Source organism: Periplaneta americana, chromosome 5 (assembly GCF_040183065.1).
Source record: "Periplaneta americana isolate PAMFEO1 chromosome 5, P.americana_PAMFEO1_priV1, whole genome shotgun sequence".
Taxonomy (NCBI): domain Eukaryota; kingdom Metazoa; phylum Arthropoda; class Insecta; order Blattodea; family Blattidae; genus Periplaneta; species Periplaneta americana.
Genome location: NC_091121.1, coordinates 178,466,105 through 178,489,019, shown reverse-complemented (window position 1 = coordinate 178,489,019; position 22,915 = coordinate 178,466,105). Strand labels below are relative to the sequence as shown.

Sequence of the window (22,915 nt, the reverse complement as noted above, 5' to 3'; positions counted from 1 at the left end):
ATAGAGCGCTTCAAAACAAACTTCCAACTTAATTTTTAATTACACTTAATTAATAAAACGTAACATAGGTTTTCTATTCATTTAAGCGTACCCTATAGTCCCTTTCAGTCTGCAAGGTTATTTCACTTCCACCCTGTGTATATATATATATATATATATATATATATATATATATATATATATATATATATATATATATATATTACATGCAGGGTGGAAGTGATAGGATATAATTCCTGATCAATAATCACGTAGGCTATGTCAGATTGGTTATTCTCGTGTTATAAACTGGAAACATTAATTAAAAGAGAACAACCACCAGGATCTCCACTGCCGAAAATGAATTTTTTGTTAACGACCGCTAGATGGAAGTACTGCTACTGCTGCAAGTTATTATTCCCCACAGTTCCATCAGGGTTATAACGTGACTTTCGCAGCCGCTAGATGGCAGCATAGCCAATTGATAAGAGTTATTGCCTTGGAAGTCCATTGGGCTATGGTGTTATATGTGAGCAGGGATAGAACTGTGCAAATTGAAGGGAGCGATACAATAGATTAAAATGAATAACCAAAATTTGTGTGGCTGTGTTCCGTGGATTTTACGTGAATACGCATCAACAGATCTAAACGAGATGTTTCGTTTGACACCAAAATCAGGGCCTTAGTACATCGGAGTCGCAACGTATCGACTTACTGGCAAGATATTTTCAAGCAAGCCTAAAATGGCCACGAGTTGCCGCGGGCCCTAACAAAATTCATGCTCGCACCGTAGTAGTATAACCGATCGAATGAGACTACTGGGTGTTCAGTTCAAAGTGTGTCATGGCTCGCTGTATGCCGTCATGTGGCTAGCCGATGAGCCTAGAGAATTCAATCTTCCTACACTTCCACAGAGGTGTATTACCTATGTGCCAGAGAAGTTGCCTAGCAACTACGGCGTTCATTTTGAAGAGTACTTATCGGTACGTACGGTAACGCCGGTAGTGGCAGGAATATGAACTGTTTCGGAACATGTACTGAGGTGAGTTTTTTTTCTTACTGTCGAGATATGAGGAGAGGGTTAAGACGATTACTTATGTATTTGTTGACATTAATTTCGACGGTCAACATGGACACGGAGCATTTGATTTGTATTGTGGAATGTTGTGGTACGCAACCGATGATAACAAGTACCCTGCGTACGACTTGGCCGCGCAAAACACGGTTCGAAAGAGGTTATGTTAGCACACAGACCGTACAGACCGCCATCTGTTGCTACGACGTTCAAGTTATACTGTACACGTTCTCAAGTTCAGATTGAACGCCTTGATTAATAGGCAACTTCTCTGACATAAAAGCTGAAACTCGCTTCAAATCGCTGATTCACAACAGTGACGTCATGACAGACTTTGAAATGAACACCCAGTACATTTATTTCAATCTGTTATTAGTCACGAAGTTATGGATCACCCTGCAAACGTTACATCGAAGTTTCCGTCCTGGTACCTCATGTGGCGATCTGATGTCAAAGACGTATTCACGTGAAAACCCTATTCTGCGTTTTGAAATTAAGAACAATTTTTTAAACTTAGGCTGAAAATCTGGGTAATTTCGCAACAACGCATCGCCGACTCACGTATGAATACAGACACGAACTAAGGCCTGGATGACAGCATTCCGTACCTTAGTGCCTGCATTAGGTGTTCTAACATGAGAGAGGATATCAAGGCACTACAAACTTTAACCTACTCTTTAGGCATCCAACCATACGTACTAAATAACCAAGTCCTTTGAAAACCGGTAAGAAGCCTTGTGTTGGGTTCATGTTTGTCGACTTTCTGTAGAACCGAAACTCCCTATGCGTTTGTTCAATCTTTCCCCTTCCTTACATATGTCCGGTACCTTTCTTCTCAGCTCCTCCTCTTCCTCTGCTTAATGCTCTAGCTACATAAGGACGCCAGGCACATATCTTGTGAAGTTACTCGCAATAATGGGTAGGCCTATAGGTAATGTTTCTTATTATTAATGTGACTAAACATTCACAAAAATATCTATAACGTATAAATAAAACTAAGTATAAGTGTACAGTGCATCAGTTATTCATAGATTTCATAAAGGCATATGACTCGGTTAAGAGAGAAGTTTTATATGATATTCTTATTTAATTTGGTATTCCCAAGAAACTAGTTCGATTAATTAAAATGTGTCTAAATGTACAGCAGAGTTCATATAGGTCAGTTTCTGTCGGATGCGTTTCCAATTCACTGTGGGCTAAAGCAAGGAGATGCACTATCACCTTTACTTTTTAACTTTGCTCTAGAGTATGCCATTAGGAAAGTCCAGGATAACAGAGAGGGTTTGGAATTGAACGGGTTACATCAGCTGCTTGTCTATGTGGATGACGTGAATATGTTAGGAGAAAATCCACAAACGATTAGGGAATTTTACTGGAAGCAAATAAAGAGATAGGTTTGGAAGTAAATCCCGAAAAGACAAAGTATATGATTATGTCTCGTGACGAGAATATTGTATTAAATGGAAATATGAAAATTGGAAATTTATCTTTTGAAGAGGTGGAGAAGTTAAAATATCTTGGAGCAACAGTAACAAATATAAATGATACTCGGGAGGAAATTAAACACAGAATAAATATGGGAAATGCCTGTTATTATTCGGTTGAGAAGCTTTTATCATCCAGTCTGCTCTCAAAAAATCTGGAAGTTAGAATTTATAAAACAGTTATATTACCGGTTGTTCTTTATGGTTGTGAAACTTGGACTCTCACTTTGAGAGAGAAACATACCTTACGGGTGTTTGAAAATAAGGTGATTAGGAAAATATTTGGGGCTAAGAGGGATGAAGTTACAGGAGGATGGACAAAGTTACACAACACAGAACTGCACGCATTGTATTCTTCACCTGACATAATTAGGAACATTAAATCCAGACGTTTGAGATGGGCAGGGCATGTAACACGTAGGCTATGGGCGAATCCAGAAATGCATATAGAGTGTTAGTTGAGAGGCCGGAGGGAAAAAGATCTTTAGGGAGGCCGAGACGTAGATGGAGGATAATATTAAAATGGATTTGAGGGAGGTGGGATATGATGATAGAGAATGGATTAATCTGCTCAGGATAGGGACCAATGGCGGGCTTATGTGAGGGCGGCAATGAACCTCCGGGTACCTTAAAAGCCAGTAAGTATGCAAAACTTATCTCAAGATCTGTGCTATAATCCTGAGGCAGTTTAAAATAGTGTCCTGCAATGTTCGAACATGAGAGCAGCAACTAAGACATTACAAATTTCGTCTTAATTTATAGTCTATGTAAAACTAATCGTAAGATCTGTCCGCAAATCCTTAAACGGTTAAAACATGAAGGAGTGAGAGTGTGGAACAGTGAATATTTTTCTAACAAGGTGGAATAAACACGACAGGCCTTCTTCTGCACAGCGAACATCGGCGAATATCGAATTTCGCCATACTCGACAAACTTGAACCGAACATAATGATTGATTAAATGACGATCTTACTCGTGTTAATTGTGTAAACATGTGCGGCTTACAGCTGTTTCGGTGCTTCTTCACACCATCCTCAGAGCCTACTAGATCTCAGCGTCATCTCAAACTTCGCTGCCTGTTGTGTGGGTGCGTTCGATTGTTGAAAAATGTTGAAATGTGGTGTCAAATAGTGTGTGTTCTGAAATTGATCTGTGTGTTGAGAATTTGATCAGGGTGTGTTTTAGTGTGTCTGTATATTTCATATTGTTCTAGTGTGTTGAGTTTTTGGTTTTTGGGTTGTATGTGTAGGATTTCCATGTCTGTATTTATGTTATTGTATGTGTGGTTAGCATTAGTTATGTGTTCGGCATATGTAGATGTATTGTGTCCTCTGGTTATTGCTTTAATGTGTTTTTCGTATCGAGTTTGGAATGATCTGCCTGTCTATCCAATGTAGAAACTGTCTAAACTATTGCATGTGAGTTTGTATACGCCTGTGTGATTGTATTTATTTGTTTGTTATTGAGATGTCTTTGTAGTGTTTTCTGTTCTGTGTGCTATGTTGTATTTCTGTTTTCTGAATGAGGATGCGATCTTGTGTGTGTTTTTGTTTTCGTATGTTAGTGTGATGTATTTCTTGTGTTTGTGTTGTGTTATTGTGTTTGTTGAGTTTTTGTTTTGTCTTCCTTATGATGTTGTCTATTATGTTTGGGTTGTAACCGTTTTCTTGTGCTATGTATTTGATTGTGTTCACTTCTTCATTGTAGTGTTGTTGGCTCATGGGTATATTGAGTAATCTGTGTATCATTGTCCTGAATGCAGCATGTTTGTGTTGTGTGGGGTGATTAGATGTGTTGTGTATGTGTGTGGTGGTGGTGGTTGGTTTTCTGTATATTTTGAAGGTGTGTTTGTTGTCAACTTTTGTAAGATAGCCATTTAATCAATTATTTATATTCAAGTGTTAAAAGTAGTGTACGAAATATTCAACATGGACGAACATAACGCCTGTAATTTTAGCACTTTCACCTTCCGTACAGCCACACATCTACTGTTACCGAGCAACTGTGATTAATTTGAATATTATGTGAAGAATGTAATAATTATTATGAACACTTTCTGTCGGTAATTGGTGTAGTAAGAACCAAGGGCGGATGCAAGGGGGGGGGGATTAAGGGGATATATCCCCTCCCGAAATTTTGAGAAAAATACGAAACAAGAAACAAAAATAATATGAATTTTAATTTGTGAATGTACATAGGAATTAGAGAGTTTTCCACGTAAATTCTCTTTGCTAAAATGTTAAATTCCAAGAACTGCAGGAAGACAAACACAGCGTTCTTACTTCAAGACAGAGAGTCATGAAGAGTATTTTAGGCTTTTAATTTTCCTTCTCTTCTTAGACTATTTCATTAGTCAGCTCAAGGACAGGTTTTTAAATCATAAGGGAATCCTAAAGTCCATACAAACTTTTCTGCCTAAAAACATAGTGCGAGCATCAGGTGAAGATTTAGAAACTGCTGTGCAGGCTATAGTAAATCAGTGGCCCAATGATGTCGATGCATCACCAGAGTCTTTCTTCAATGAATTGAAGATGTGGAGAAGAAATTTCCTTGATCAGAAAAATCTTACCTAATACCTACTGATTTTATATCATCTTTGAACAGGTGCAATGAAATTATTTTTCCCTGCACTCGCAAGGCGCTGAAACTTTTCTGCACGTTGTCTTAACTACAGCAACACCAGAACGGTCGTTCTCAACTTTGCGGTATTTGAAGACTTACTTGAGGAGCACGATGGGAGCAGACAGATTAAATGGACTGGCCTTGATGTATATACATAAAAATGTAGAAGTAAAAGCTCATGAAGTACTGGATGAAATGTCTAAGAAGCCTCGTCGCCTTCTTCTGTAAATGTCATTCTGTCATTGTTTTTGTATTGCAGTCATTGTAAATGTTAAAATTAAAAAAAAAACATGGTTTATTTAACAACGCTCGCATTTGCCGAGGTTATATCAGCGTCGTCGGTGTGCCGGAATTTTTTCCCTCAGGACTTATTTTACATGCCAGTAAATCGACTGATATGAGGCCTGTCGCATTTAAACACACTTAAATGCCATCGAGCTGGGTGGGAGTAGAACCCGCAACTTCGAGCACAGAAGGCTATACCGACTACGCTACTCAGGCCAACTTGTAAATGTTTGTGACTCGGAAACAAATTGTGAGTATATAAACTTATTTCTCATTACTCCATTTTTACTATCTCCTCAAATCCTCCCCCGAAAAAAAATCCTGCGTCCGCCCCTGGTAAGAACTGTCATGTATTTTTTAAAACATAACTTGATTTACCTATATGTAATGTGGATGTTGAATCATTTTTGTAATAAAAATTACCTGTCCTTACATCTAAATAAAACTTCACAAGATTTGTTCTAAAGTTATTAAGCAGCTAAATGTATGAAGAGATGAGAATGAAGGAGACTTGATTATAAGCTGTTATTAAAAAATTCCCAATCCCTTTCATACCATGTGTTACTGAGCCATTCTGAGAAAAACGAATATTTCTTAGCAGCAAGTGCAGCGAAGCGCATGGGTGTGGCTAGAGTCGACGGCAATTCGGAAGGCGGTAGTCTGCTAGCGTTTGCGTCGAGAGAGACAGACAGAGAGGGCAAGGCAGCGTACAACATTGCCACATCGTACTTCACGAGCACGTGCGATGCAAATAGCGCAGGAGAGAATTTAAATTATCAAAAGACAATAATGACCTTAGCCGTTGATTACTGTAAGCATGACACCAAACAAACCCTCTTTCCTTCACCAACAATATTCTTTGCACGGTTCTCAATCCCACACCACATGTTTCTGCAGTCGTTTCTTGCGCGTTGGCAACGTTGCAGTCAGCATCAAGATGGCCGGCAGCGTTCTGTTCGTCAACGTTTTTATAATAATTATACACCTTAAACACTATTTTCCGCGCCTGCCTGTGCAATACTTGTCTTTTTACAGTCTCTTCTTCCATTTATTTATCTTACACACATGGTAAATGTTAGTTTTACTTATTCAATGTATTGCAACACTCACACGTGAACAAACGAACTCTGGAAGTACTTGTTACAGACTGATTCTGATTGGTTCTATTGTACAACTTTGTGACGTCACATGCCAGAAATGCTACGGCGCATGTAGCAGCCGACCACTTTCTGAAATTCAGTCTAGTCTAGCAGAGAAATAAACTAGAAACTGTTTTAAGGTTAGAGCTACAATGAAATCACATAATATATTAACACAGAGAAGAATTTACATATTTTGTATGTCAAACAACTAGAACATTTTATGAAAATATATATATTGTTTACGCTCTTTTTCTTTGAACGAGATTACAGTATGGAAATTTCGCAAAATTTTGCTAACGTAGCACATACAACAACTTGTATAGCCGCCATGATAGCCATTGAACCTTTCAGCAGTTTTGTTCCTATTTCGCTGGAGCGTGACGTCCAGAGAGATTCGGAGATAGCTGCGATGAGTAGCGAAATTCGGTTACGGAAGCCGGCTATAACCGCTGGGGGATCATCGTGCTAACCACACGACACCTCCATTCTGGTTGGACGGTCGTCCACCTCTGTTTCAACATATGGACGTGAGGCCAGCAGCCGGCTAGTCAGTCTGGGCCCTTAAAGGGCTGTAGCGCCACGGATTAAAATTATACAAGGAAATAAAATAAAATGAACTTAAATTTAACTGAAGTGAATGAAATAGTCTTAAATTATGTTAAAATAACTTCAATAAACTTAATTTAAATTAGAAGAAATAAATTGAATAAGTGAACGAGAAAAGAGAAAAACGATAAAGTGGGAAAGCGATAGAACGAGAAAACCAGAAATCACGAAAACGAGGAAATGATAAAACGAGAAAACCATAAACGGATAAAAGGGAAAATAGCAGAAAACAAGAAAAAGAAAAAGCGAGAAAACGATAAAGTGGGAAAGCGATAGAACGACAAAACCAGAAATCAAGAAATCGAGGAAATGATAAAACGAGAAAACCATAAACCGATAAAAGGGACAATAGCAGAAAACAAGAAAAAGAAAAAGCGAGAAAACGATAAAGCGAGGAAACGGGAACGTGTGAAAAAGGAAAATGATAAAATAACGAAACGAGAAAACGGTTGTTTTTTATTAAGGATAGCATTGAGTTTGTACTATTATATAACTTATACGAGCCACCACTGAGCAATAGAAAGGAGAGTTTGACACAATCCAGAGTACGAGCTGGTGAAGTAGGCGGGATTGCTGCTATCACTGTAGAACGGCGTCTACCACTGGATTAATCTTTTAACTTTTGTACTTACTTTGCATTATCAAATTTAGTTTAAATCTTTGTGCGTCGTCATTTAAAGTAAATATCCTGTTTTTTGTTTACCTACTTACCTCGTAATAATACAGCCAAATAACTTGAAAAATGCTCGAAGAGAAGGAAAATACGGGAACCGGGAAACTGTTAAAAATTAGGGGCAAATACGGGAGATCCCAGGAAATACTGGAGGGTTGGCAACTCTAGTTGTTCTCCTCTTGAACTGGCCCGTCGATCTTACGTTATAACTTTATACACACTTTACTATACAGAGTGTCTAATTTAAGCCGTTCATTTTTGTTTAGGCAGCCCAAACATCAGTACAGTTATGTGAGAGGTATTTAATGGTTTCGCAGATGAAATCACGGGTGTGTATTAGCGTCCATGTGAATGTCTTCGTACGACAATGTTATGTTAAACATGTGAGTCAATCTGTTAAAGTGTCATATAGTCGCGTTTATCAATGGATAGTGTTTTATTGAGTCATTATTGTTCTTCTTATAGTTCCGATATTATTTCTTAATTGGTAAGTTATTTCCAATTCCTTAGATCAGGTGTCTCAAGGCCAACGCATGAAAGTTGTTACAGAGAGCAAATGTAGATAGCGTAGTCAGCTGAAGAGATAAGCGCAATACCCGAAGATAGCCGATCGCTGCTTTATGTCACACGCATGAGCGAGCTAAGTTGCAACTGTCGCGGGAGAAATTCCACAAAGCTGCACTTTTGAGTTGTACTGTCACAGTAGACGGTTATTTTCGGAAGGAATAAAATTTCTTAAGTAGTTTGCAATAATAATAATAATAATAATAATAATAATAATAATAATAATAATAATAATAATAATAATAGTAGTAGTAGTAATAAATTTATTTTCTAATGATATATCAATGAGTAAAAATAAGACATCTGAAGCATGAAGAACCATACATGTTACGTAATTATTTAAGCACAAGAAACTGGCCACCTTACCCCATTATCTCCTGGCCTGGTTGTCTTTAAGTGGTGCCTTGTTGGTATCACTTGTGAGGTTCAGACCTGTCTTCGGACAGTTGACTAAACAACAACAATACTTCATTTCTAGTAAATGGTTTTTGGTATCTCTCTTTTTTTTAAGTTTACACTATATTTAATGAAATAAAATTCAATTAGATAATAACAAAATTACAATTAAACTTGTTGGTTGTTAAACTACGCATTTTTATGATACGTCAATATTAATATATTAATTACAATAATAGTTAAATAATATAGTTCGTGATGTTTTCAATAATTAAAAATAACCAAAACATCTTAGAAATTCACAATCTTAAATCTGATCTCAAATTATTTTCTAAAGTCCTTCAGCACTTCATTATATTTGTTACACTGGTCTTGATTCAAATTAGGTAACAATTTCAGATTAATAAAGTGGTAACAGTTACTCTACGGCTGGGGGGATCGTCGTGCTAACCACACGATACCTCCATTCTGGTTGGATGATCGTCCACCTCTGTTTCGGCAAGTGGGCGTGAGGCCAGCATCCGGCTGGTCGGTCTAGGCCCTTCACGGGCTGTAGCGCCACGGATTATTATTATTATTATTATTATTATTATTATTATTATTATAACAGTTACTCACTGAAACTTGCGACTCCCACAATTTCACTTTCCTATAAAAGCTTTCATTTCTTCATACATTTGCGGTCAATGACGTCATCCGGAGATACACAAACTGCTCACGCATCTTTTCCACTTTTACATAAAAAAATAGAGAGAGAAGGAAGTGCTCCGAGGAGGCCCTATTGAGACGTCTGCCTTAGATTAATTTGGTTTGTTTCATTCGGAATAACGGACATAATAAAAAAGTACCTTTAAAGAATAGGCATCATAGAGGTTTAAGACAATTTACCAATTCATTTAAAGATTGATTGATTGATTGTTGTTGTTATGTTTTATTTAACGACGCTCGCAACTGCAGAGGTTATATTGGCGTCGCCGGATGTGCCGGAATTTTGTCCCACAGGAGTTCTTTTACATGCCAGTAAATCTACTGACATGAGCCTGTCGCATTTAAGCACACTTAAATGCCATCGACCTGGCCCGGGACCGAACCCGCAACCTTGGGCATAGAAGGCCAGCGCTATACCAACTCGCCAACCAGGTCGACTTGTTTGATTGATTTTTAAAATGGTTTGACTCAAGTATGCAATTTCTTGAATGTATTCCAGAGGTTAGTTATCTAAATCTCTGGTATTTGTCATCAACTCAGTCTTTGTTGGGTTCATTTTTAGGCCTACTTTTGAGCTCAGGTTTTTTTAGCTCTGTAATATGTGTCTAAAGACCTTTAGGGAGGCCGAGACGTAGATGGGAGGACAATATTAAAATGGATTTGAGGGAGGTTGGGTATGATGATAGAGACTGGATTAATCTTGCACAGGATAGGGACCGATGGCGGGCTTATGTGAGGGCGGCAATGAACCTTCGGGTTCCTTAAAAGCCATTTGTAAGTAAGTAAGTAAGTAAGTAATATGTGTCTTCAATTCATCATGTGTTGTGGCTATGAGTACTATGTCGTCTGCAAACCTCAAGTGCGATAATTTTGTCCCATCTATAAATATTCCGTAGTCTCCTGTGATCTTCCAAAATATATCTTCTAGTAGCCATATGAAGAGTTTGGGGGATATTGGGTTTGCCTTACTCTTCTTTGTAGCTTGAATTTCTTCCCCTGTTTGTCTAGTTGTATTCTCGCTGTGGCACTTAAGTATAATTTTGCTAAGATCCTGAGGTATTTGTCTTCTGTTTCTTGGTTCTGTAGAGCTGCTATTAATGGGACATGTTCTACAGCAGTGATCGCCAAAAGCTGTGTCGTGACACATGCCCCTGCCTCCACTCAAGCGTAACCATGGCATCATACCCCCACCCTCTGTTTACAGCCATCACTTCGATATAAGTAAATACATTTATCAGCAGCGGACATACACATGTAATGTTACAAGTGTGTAGGATAATATGTTTCGATGTCTTTTCCAAAACAGATAGTAAGTAAAAACTAAATTTTAAGGAGCATGGGAAGAAAAGTATTTATTTTGTGCAGATGACAAAAATATGAGATACTTAATTTGTTGTAAAATTTTAAATGAAGTATAAAAGAACAATGTACGTTATTATTCTTCTTGTTATGAAGACTACCACGCCCTTGCCTGTAAATTGAATATTTCATTAATAAACGAACAATAAAAAGTATCGGCTTCTATGTCTTAATCAGGGTAAAATACTTCGATGTTTTCATTTATAAATAAACAATAAAAAATATTAGCTTCTATGTCTTAATCGGTGTAAAATACTTCCACTTTTTTTCGACGTATGTACTGTAATTTGAATATTTCATTAATAAATAAACAATAAAAAGTATCGGCCTCTATGTCTTAATCGGAGTAAAATACTTCGACGTTTTTTTTTTAAAGTATGTAGTCAATGTAGTGCAATTTACAACTTCGTGACCAGCCTGGTATGTTCTTCTAATTTCAAATATCTGCTGATGTAAAGTACACGTTCTTTTTATGGTAAATAACAAAATATATTTTATTTCATTAAAAATACAAAAATAATGAATAGGAGGATAAAAAATTAACATGGAAAGAAGTGTGTATAGTTAATAAGTAGAAGAATATTATATTGCTTTTGTTTTTTGGTCACACAGTCAGTCTCTGCACTGTTATTCACTGCATTACCTGAGGAGATACCTCTCTCCTGCGATAGTGGTGTGCGGGTTGCATTTCTATTACATCACAATTTCATGGTGTTTGGCAACCACTGTTCTACAGTGTCGAATGCCTTTGCGAAATCAATGAATGCTAAATATATGACTTGACTGAACTCTTGCATTTTTCTACCAACTGAAAGACATGATATAATGTAAAATAACTTTGTATTTCATATTATATTCAAAAGCTAAACTGAAATTTAATATTGCTGTAAATTTATTAAGGATGTTTAATTCACTAAGTATATTATGCTAATGTTTACTGAGTAGAACATGATTACCTGCCTAAATTACAGTATATTATAAAACATTTTGGAGGTCTGTCAAAATGAGACATGAGCATCAAGGGGTCCATTACACTCAAAAGGTTGGGGTCTAACCAATCATTAAAGTTGGAAACACATTAAGATAATAATAATATGAAGACACAAAATAAACTGATTAACTAAATATACCAGTGTTATATTATTTTTATTTTGATTGTAATGACTAATGAAGTTACATCATTATAGTTACGGAGTTCCCTACCGGCTACCCTGGAACACAAATTTACTTTTTGAATTGGACCATAACATTTTCAACAGACAATGAATTTATTGACTAATGCTAATATTATTATGAACCTACAACATTTTGTTAAGGTTTTGAGCAGGAACTTTTACCATTTGGGCTGTAAGGCAAAATTTAATTATTATTTGGATACTTTAAAGTAGAAGGGTGCAAAGTGCCAAGATGAAACATTGGAGATAAGATAAACAAATGTAGCTATAAGAATAATTGTACACATATTTGTGTCATGTTTTTTTTACTGATAGAAAACAATAGTACAGTGTTTACTCATTAATAATAGTGGTATGTAAAGACATTATTTCTCCAGATTTAATTATATAACACAAATTGTGAAAAGGGCTAAGTAATGGGTACAGTTGCAGTAGAATGGTGCAAAGTCCAATACGTATTTTTTCCTATTCTGGAGCAACTTTTATTCACAGATCTGCCTGTAGAACTGCCTATGTTCCTCATTTGGAAGGTAGGGAATCATTGCTAGTAGATCCCTCTTCTTTTCTTCAGTAATTTCCCTTGTATTTTAACTTGAAACAACACTGACTGCACATCTTTCACCTTTTTTTTTTCTTTTTCCTTTTTAAGCATTTTAATGGTATGCACTGCTTCATTATCATAGGACTGTTTCACAGGAACACTACCTGCTTTACTAACATCATACTGAATGCAACATGCCTTAGAAATATTCAAGTTCTTGATGGAAATTAGTTGATCAGCAACATCTTGGATATTAAGGAAATCTGACTCTAGCACTGAAAATGTTTGAAATGGTTTTATAACTTGAAAGTTTTGTACGATTTCAAACAGGTCTCTAGGAATGAAGGCTTTTGTCACTTTCAATCAAAGCGAAATCAGAATCGCATTGTAAGAAACTGTGGCCACTGAGAAGGAAACGTTGTTTTGTGTGCTCAAATAAACCAATGGCAACTAAAAAGAGATACATGAAAGCCATTACATGGTTTTGTTTTGAGCTGCACAGTTGTCGCTCCAGATTATCAGATACTTCTTGTTTGTTCTGTCCATATTGCTCAGTTTTAGCAGACACGAGACAATCTCATTGGCACCTCCACTCGCGATGCTTTCATCCCCCATACACATATAACACTACATTGTATCACATACACAAACTCCAAAGTTATAACGCAAAAGCTGACGCCTGTAAAACATTTCTCTGTGTGTAAGTGTGGCCACAAACATGACCTGTCGAAGATACATTGCAAGGGAACAAGCATAACTATCAGGCAACTGTGAAAGACTGGTGTCAGTCTTCATAATATTTTGTGCACACACTGTCCTTCTATGATGCAGCTCAAGAGGGCACTTACGTCTGAAACTGCATGGTCCTGGCAACATAACATCTAAATATCTCACTTATGAAACACAACTGGATGTAGTCTCTTTCATACATCATCCTCCTAGGCACATTGCACTTATCTGCGTAATAATTTCGTTTTCTATGATTTTGGCACTTTGCACCTTTCTACTTTAAAGTATCCATTTGTAGTATAAACAAAATAAATTTGTAATCAGAAATCTAGTGAGTGAAAAATTGTATGTGAATCAAATAAAACCAGGAATTAGGTAATGCCAGTAAATCAGGTCTTGTAGAATATACCCCATGTACAAATCACAACATACACTTTACTCACAAACACAGACATACATTTTCCAAAAATAAATTACCATTACAATTTTTTTTTCCTTTAAAATAACATTCATACTAGATACACAATATAATCTTACAAATATAATTACATGTCATATATATATTATTTTCACCAATATCAGTTGGTATCCCTATAAATGAATAATATAAAATATACATTAGCTATACATTTAAGGTACGTTTTCTGTCACACTGACATAAGTGCATAATGTTGATTGATTTTACAGGTATATAGTATTATTAGACATCACTATTATTATATAATCAGTTATATTAAGGTCTCATTTTTCTCACTCACTACACGGAGTGAATCACAACATAATAAATTTAATTTAAAAATAACCACTTTGTGTGAAGAATCACTTACAAAAATTAATTCATTCTCGATATTAGTAGAATTGACGTCAAAATATTTGTTACCATATCTGTATGTGTGAAAGATGCATCCATAACACAAGATGAATACGAGTTTAATGCAAAATATGTCACTATTTTCGACTCTTTTATTTACCTTTTATGCATTGTGTGATTACATGATTCAAAAGTAAAAGCAATGATATGTGAGAATAATGCTTCTTCAACTGAACATTTTAGTGTTAATTCGTATACACATCTTATCAAATAATTTCTCATTTCACTATATAAATATAAATCAAATGTTAGATATGACTTCTGTTTCAAAGATAATTAAAACTAAACAGAAGATATTTATTTACAGAAGAATTTCCTCTCGCAATACAGAGGGAGTGGGGGAGAAGTTAACACTATGTACCGGTATCTAAAGTGGAGAGGATGGTTAAAAGTATATCAAACAGAATACAAAATTATTCTCTATTTCCAGTACAATACTAATGTCCATTAGGCTGTACGAAGTGTGTAAAATATAAACTCAATTTTAAATATTTTCTGCATTTTGTTGTTGGTACTGGTATTATGGCTCATATTTTGTGTAAATTTTGTATTTTAATAATAATAAACACTATGGGCTATTCCATATGAAATCGATCAGTAAAAAACCTAGCATGTTTTAATACTCTAATTTTTTCGCTATTTATACAAGGTGCTGAGGACAGTGCATTTGGTAGGTTATGTTAAGAAGTAAACCTTATTTCTATTGTATACAGAGAGACAGATAATCTGATTTTACTTACTTTTAGGCTATTTGCCAATTTGTAAAAATGTAAAAAATATTGAGAAAAAACCTTGCATTATTAAGAGGGATTCGGCATTGTTTGCTTAGTGGTATGGCAATAAGTTTCGAGGGTATTAAATAAATTATATTCACACGCCTAGACTTGAATGGCGCAGTACAGCACCCACTGGCCGAGAGCTGAAGATAAGCGAACGTTGGGCGTCATTTTACTCCTGTGTTTATGAAAACTTGTGATAAAGCTAGCCCAGCTATGTGCTACTAGACGAAACATCACGTGTTTGTCTCCTGGCCTTGCTTGTCTCTGCTAGCTCCCGCCTCACAGTCAGCTGGTTACTTCACGTGCATACTATTTATTTTCTTTATTTGATATTTTCAATACTTTCTTATCAACGGTGCACCAGTAAAAAATATGTGTTTATTTGTACTGTCAACGCATAATCTAACCATATATTTTTAAAATATTTTTTTCGTGGGCAAAGGTGTCTTAATGAAGAAAAGTCTAAATTTCTTCATTTCCATAAAAAGTAAGAAAAACTGTTTACATGTCAATATAAACTTTAATTTCTCAGCATCAAAATAAACCATGATTTTGATCATTGGATGAAAGGGTTTCGGAGCTACAACAGTTTAAAGTTGCTAATTTTATGAAAATACGATAAATTTCAATATTTTTAATTTAAACACTATGAAGTTCTGATGCCTCAAACTTTGCACAAAGCACTGTATCACAGTTGTCAACGGACAGAAAAAGTTTCATTGTATTTAAAAATTGCAAGGTCAATTTTCTCTATATTTCGGTCGATTTGAGATGGAATAGCCCCTATGCACGCATAACTGTAATCAGATATTACAAAATCAAAATTGGGGACACCTTCATCCTGCAATGAATCGAGAATGGTTGATGTATTACGAAATGAGAAAAACTTACGATTTTCAATTTGAGCATGGGCAATGTCATGGATATTTTAAGCACACATTTATTTTTTATCTTTTTTAAATTTTATTCTCATATTATTTATTTCAAGCATTCTACACAGTTCAGATGATCTACTATTTACCATAAACAACTTTCTTCGTGATGGTGCAAAACATGACAATTTATATTTTATGGGAAGAGAAAAGCTGTTCGAATAACCCAGTCATGGCAAAAGAAGTAAGTGTTATGGAAAATGACACAAATCTATGTTCATTATTAGAGTCACATCTAAGAATTATGCAAACTAAAAAAGATAAGTACCAGAAACAAAACAACAATCCATGCAATGGCAGCACAGCACACTCACGGACCGGAGAACGCGAATTTGATTATGCGCACTATTCAAAACATACAGAGGTGAGCCTGCCTGGAGAGAAATAAAAAATAGGTTGCAGCCGCCAAATTACTCTTCAAGGAACGACCACTCATATAAATTGAGGGAAAGAAGACAGAGGACGGACACTGGAAAGTTTTCTTTTCTCAATCATACTATCAGGAACTGGAATGCTTTACCTGCAGACTTACTAAAGGCTTTACCAACAATCAAAAATGTATTTAAAAATAGGCTTAAGGACTTTACTAATAGACGGTAGTATATTATACACACTATTTAAAGGGTGTAATTGATATCTTGTTATTTGAAGTGTTCTATCAGTGAAGAAGTGTGTTGTCAGTGAAGTGTGTAGTGTCAGTGAAGTCTATTGTGTAAGTGAAGTGTGTTGGTGTCAGTGAAGTGGCTGTGCAAAGTATTTGAACAGTGAAATGGTAAGAAGTGTTAGTGAAATCAGGATAGGATCAGTACAGTGAGTGAGTTGACAGCGAAATAAGTGTAGTGCCAAAAGGTACTTGTGCAGGTATGAACCTGTCACACTCGAGGGTCTTAGTTCGAACTTAGGGTTAAGATAGAAATTAGATTTACTTTAAATGTTATTTTAAGTGATCATGCTCCATTTAATTTAGGATGCTCCTTGTTGTTATTATTATTATTATTATTATTATTATTATTATTATTATTATTATTATTATTATTATTGTTTTTTATTAGTTGTGTTTATTATTGTCATTATTGAGTGTAATTAGTTAACACTGCCACCGGGTATATACCCATTTGCAGTGTGAATAAATACATACATACGTAGTGGTTCACCTGTGAGGACCAAATTCAAGCAGACAATCTGTCAAAAAAATTATGTGCACTGTCTTCTGGGATCGACGTGGTGTCCTCATGTGCCAGTTTTTACAGCGAGGGGAGACGGTTAATGCTAAGTGGTATTGTCAGACGTTGCGAAATCTCAAGAAGGCGATCCAGAATGAGAGACATGGAATGATTTTGCACGACCCCATACTGCCAATGCCACATGGCATCTGTTGCTTCAGTTTGGATGGGATATCTTCGACCATCCACCCTACAGCCCTGACCTCGCGCCAAGTGACTTTCATCTCTTCTCTCTCATGAGCGCTTTCTGACAGGAAAACGTTTCCACAACGCTGAGGTACAGATGGCAGTGACTTCATGGCACCAGACGTTGTTGGCAGACTCCTATGACACAGGCATACAAACATTGGTGCACCGGTACGATAAATGTCTCAATAACAGTGGTGACTATGTTGAGGAGTAGCCAGTGAATCTCTGTAAATAGTGCAATAAATATTTATTCCTTATTGATGTTTTTGTTTTCTTTATTGGCCATTGGAACTTACTTCCTGGATGAACCTCATAAGAGACTGCTACCTGAAGATCGCTCAAGCTAACGCATAAATCCCCCAGGCCTGGTGTAAAGTCCACAGTTCTTTATAAAAGCAATGATACGTCACACAAGAGAAGTGGATATTGTTTTTATTAGGAAAGTATTTTATCTTGATTTCCGATAATCTCATTCTCTCAGAAATAAAAACATGCGATAAAACCATTAACAATTAAGATAATTCCTGATTAAATATTGATGTGTGAAGTATATATTCACTTCAAAATTTCTGATTATGATTGAAATCACTGTCACATCAAAACAACTTAAAATGTAAGATCTTGAAATTCTGTCACATTTTCATTCTATTTTTCTTTATGAACAGACCTTATCATTACTTTCAATTTCTCTACTCAAGCATTAAAATATTTGAATTTGTTACTATGCGACACAAAACTTGGAATTAAGTTAACCGGTAATAACATTTTTTATATTCTGGTTGTTCTTCGCGAAGAAAATAAATAGAAAACAAAAATAAGTGCATTCAAAAAGATTTGCGATTATATTAACACAAAACAATGTGACACAATTTAAATACCTGGGAACTATCATAATAAATGATAATAGTGTAACAGTAGACATAAACTCAAGAATTAAGATGGCAAACAAATGTTATTATGGATTAAAGAAGCAACTCCAGTCCCGCTTTCTTAGCATAAAAACAAAATGTAGGCTATATAAAACATTGATTAGACCAGTCCTATTATATGGATCAGAGAGTTGGACCTTGAGTAAAGAAAATATAGAAAGGTTAATGGTATTCGAAAAGAAAGTGTTAAGAAAAGTTTATGGCCCCGTAAATGAAGAGGGTACCTGGCGTATCAGATATAACACTGAATTATACAGTTTGTATAATGATGCGAATATAATTAAAGTGATCAAGGCCAACAGACTAAGATGGCTAGGCCATCTATATAGGATGGATGATGATAGCCCATGTAAAAAAGTCACCCTTACCGACCCATTCTACACAGTAAGAAAAGTGGGACGACCAGCAACAAGATGGCTCGACGATGTTGAAAAAGATTTGAAGTCAATCGCAGTAAGCCGCTGGAAAAATGAAGCGCGGGACAGAAACAGATGGAGGAGAATCATTGAGGCGGTCTTGGCCTAAGAAGGCTGTTGTACCATAGAAGAAGAAGAATTAACACAAAACACGGAGAAAAGACAACCAATGTGCACACAAAGCTATCAGAAAGGATTGGCAGGGGAGGGGAAGAGGAAAACTTACTTCAGAATATGCGAAATTAATCCTTTCAGCTTTCATCATGACTGGGTTATGCCACAGTTTTGCTCAGTTGTTCTCACATCATAAATCTTATGATCAATACTATTGGGCATGTGGTTTCAACATGATTTTTATAACTTCAAACCAAATCCTCGGTCAGCTTTAGAATAAAATAATTTGAATCTTATTCTAGTCCAACTGACTGAAATTATCTTCAAATCTTACCAGTCGGAAAACAGGGTTCCAAAAATTACTGTACTTCGAAAACTTAAAAGTAATAATTCCAAAAATTTTATTTAGCAATGTACAGACATGGAAAAATCATTAGACTAAATTAATTATATGTGCAACGAAGCTGTATTTATCGGCAGAAATAATGAACAAAAATGCATTTTTCACAGATATAATGAACAGAAAATTGAGTGTTGAGGTTACTAATATTTTGTGAACATTCCTTTATTCTTTATTAACACTTTGGTTTTGTCAGGGATGCTGGAAACCAAAGTTTGACACTTTCTTTGAATATTAGCATCATTTGGCCAGATATGAGACAGTGCTTAAATGAGTCTATGTTTTGTTGTAAGCCTCTTTTTTTTTCACTTTCTTCTTCAGTATAGATCACAGATTTTCAATTTCGTTCATGTCCGGTCTTCTTGCAGGCCATGGGAGAATATCTTCTGCAGCATATAATTAAAACAACAGTAGTACCAACATAGCCAGAAAAAAATATACTTAACCATTGGAAAAATATACCAGAAGATGTAAACAATCATATTTACAACAATAGAGACTCTGTGAATTATACTGATAGTTGATATGACGAATTATATTATGTTTCCAAGAAAAAGTTTTAGTCTAATAATTTGTCCACGTCTGTATACCATCATATATATTACTGATCTTGAAGTAGGAAAAGTAGCAAGTATCTCGCAATTTCTTTCTGCTGGTATTTTAAGTTGCGTGAACAATATATGCTATTTTGACCACAGACAAAATAAAACATACTGGTACACAAGACTTAACGGCTATATTTACATAATTAAAATAAGAATAGTGTATATCACTCAAAAAATAATATTAGGAATGATCAAAATTCATGACATACAGTTATCAGAATCCAGGAACATGCTTTCTTTGGTATATGACATTAAAATTATATGTTTAAAATGTTTTTAATTATTTTCTGTACAAAAACATAAAATAAGACACAAAATACAATTTCATAATTTAATCCACTGGAACAAACGTAAAGAATTATTTGTTAGTAACGGAGAAAAATTCACTCTGACAATGGGGATCAAACCCAGCAACCCCAGTTCTATGCACTGGTGCTCTACCACTGAGCTATGCCAACGCTCAATCTACAGCACGTGATCGAATCTTTATCCTTTGGTTTTTCTCCTGGATTCGATCCCCAGCGCCAGGGCGAATTTTTCTCCATTATTAATAAATAATAACCATAACAGAAAATTCTGTAGGACCAAAAAATTAATAGTAGAGTAAAGAATTATGTTCAGTCAAGAAATTTCGATGTTGTAAATTTTGTTTACCATTAGTCGCTAATCAATCAACCAAATAATCATTCAATCAACCAACCAAACACACAATCAATTATTTGTAGTAAAGTAATTTGGATATTGTAGGTTCTGGTTAACAATTGGTAAAATTTGTGTAGGTATTTGCAGTTATATTACGAATACACAAGTAAATAAACACGTTTGGTAAAACGAGTTAAATTTGTTTATAAATTAATTAGGCACATTTGATCTGTTTTCCTTGCACAATTTTCTAACAAGAGAAAAATAATTTCGTGATTTTGTGCATTCTGAAAACATAGTGGGATAAATACAAACTAAATGATCACAAGGGTAACATTTTTATCATTTTACATTTTGCTTTTCCTAATTTTGTTTTTAGTTATTACTGTTACTGTTAAACTTCTAACATGAACTGAAGCGTCGGCTGAAACAACGTTATAAGTTATATTTGGTAAAATTTACAGGAGCTGCAAAAATGTGTACACGTACAACGTTGTTCTTATGAGGGTAGCAAACTTTTGAGTGGACAAATTTCACGTACGTACTGCATTGATGGACAGTTGCAAGCCAAAGAGTATAGCAAAGTAACGTGACATACAACATTATTACATGGAAACACGCCGAATGAAAATTTTGTAACTTACAACATTGTTCCAGCTGACGCTTCAACTATCAAGATCAGTTCAAAGTGTCCATAAACTCTGTAATCCAAGGGAAATATAAAATACACTGACTCTAGAATGAGTAGTTTCTGGCAAAGGACGGAGGAGCCTGGATTTTAATTTACCTATAATTTCTACATATTTTAATGAGAAAAAAGTTCTTCTTAAAACTGCAATGAAGTTTTAGACTTTTACAAACTGTACAGAAATATAATCTCTCCAACATTTTGGCTACATTCTAACATCAACTTCCATGTGAAGTACAATGGACAATATGCAAGATCGCAAAGTGATTTAGCTTCGGTATATTACTTACAGAGGAAGATGCTTGATCAATTCAGCACCCACGATTACAGAGAGAAAAAAACTAGGCCTATTCCTTTGATCCAGTTGTTTGCAGGCACACAATTCTGAATACAGAACCAATAAGCTGTTCCATGATACTGGAGAGATTAACTTTCAACACAAGTTACAAAATCCAAATACTTCACCAAAACTGAATCATCACAAAAGCAAGAAATCTTATTTTTTTATACAAAATTTTTGGGTTTTTGTGCTTTCCACATAGGTCTAACCATACATAAGCTTATAGAATGATCAAAATAAACTTCATCTTCATAATTAAAAATGCATCTTACACTAAATACGGTACTTATTAACAGAAAATATAAATTAAACATTTAAAAGTACGGTTTATCCAATTGCATATGTTATATATACATATTCTCCCTGCAGTATTATTAATAAATCCATATTGCTGAAAATATGAGACACATTTTAGTTATAATCTGATATGTATGTTTAATAAGTTACTGTTAGGATACAAAATAATTATTGTGGAACAATAAATACTCTGAAAATATGGTAATCGTTTAGTATAAAGTTAAAATAAAATTCATAATATTATAAATAAAATGTTCAAATTATAATGCTGAACACGTTAAAAAAAATCTCAAAATTCGTTACTGCATAAAGAAATATTAAATATTCCATTGAGTGTAAATACAGTTACAATTAAAACAATGTGTCAATTATATTATCTCGTTGCGTTATTTAATAACGTAGATGTCATGCATATTATAATTATTTGTGCTTTCCGTAAGTATTAACCAATTCTGTGTAGTTGACAATTTTTATACAAGTACAATGCACAGTGACAATACCAATATCAACCAAATTTTACCAGGATATTTCACAGAAACAGACTGTCCACTCTACAGACATTATCAACTAGCAGAACCAAAACCACTATATACTCATAAAATTAAAAATAATAATAATAAAAAAAAAAGATTGATCTTTTAAGTGAAGATATGAAGTTACTGAATACCATTAATGTTTACGTTTGTAAATAAGCAATGAGAGTGACAAAAGTTTACAAGTTTTTAACATTATGATGCTTTGGAAGAGCAAAATGAAACGAGACAATGGCCATCCATTGGGTGACCATAGAAAAGTACTAATGTACTATTAAAAAATAACATTCTCCCGAAACATCAATTACAGGAAAATCATGAGAGAATATTTTCAGTCAATCAGAGGCAGAGAGAAAGCAAGCCCACCAATGAGCTAATCTACATATACAATGAAAGAATAATGGAAGGGAGAAAAATTCTCTCCGGCGCCGGGATTTGATCCCGGGTTTTAAGCTCTACGTGCAGATGCTTTATCCACTAAGCCACACCGGATTCCACCCCGGCGTCGGACAGAATCGTCTCAGATTAAGTTCCAACTCTTGGGTTCCCTCTAGTGGCCGCCCTCTGCACTACGTCATAGATGTCTATGAATGTAGGACCGAAGTCCACACATGTGCTG

General features: G+C 35.3%; 1 protein-coding gene across 6 annotated transcripts in view; it reads right to left on the bottom strand.

The window, feature by feature from the left end:
• Positions 1–22,915, bottom strand: part of LOC138700304 (solute carrier family 12 member 8) — a 94,819-nt gene that overhangs the window by 10,620 nt on the left and 61,284 nt on the right. For 3 of the 6 annotated variants that reach the window (XM_069826835.1, XM_069826831.1, XM_069826832.1), the window contains exon 13: positions 13,754–19,577. The exons of 2 other annotated variants lie outside the window; for them this stretch is intronic. The gene's annotated coding sequence lies outside the window, so the exon portion shown is untranslated. Of the gene's footprint in view, positions 1–13,753; positions 19,578–22,915 lie in introns of those variants that run through there. One more of the 6 variants, XM_069826836.1, reaches the window with a different exon arrangement.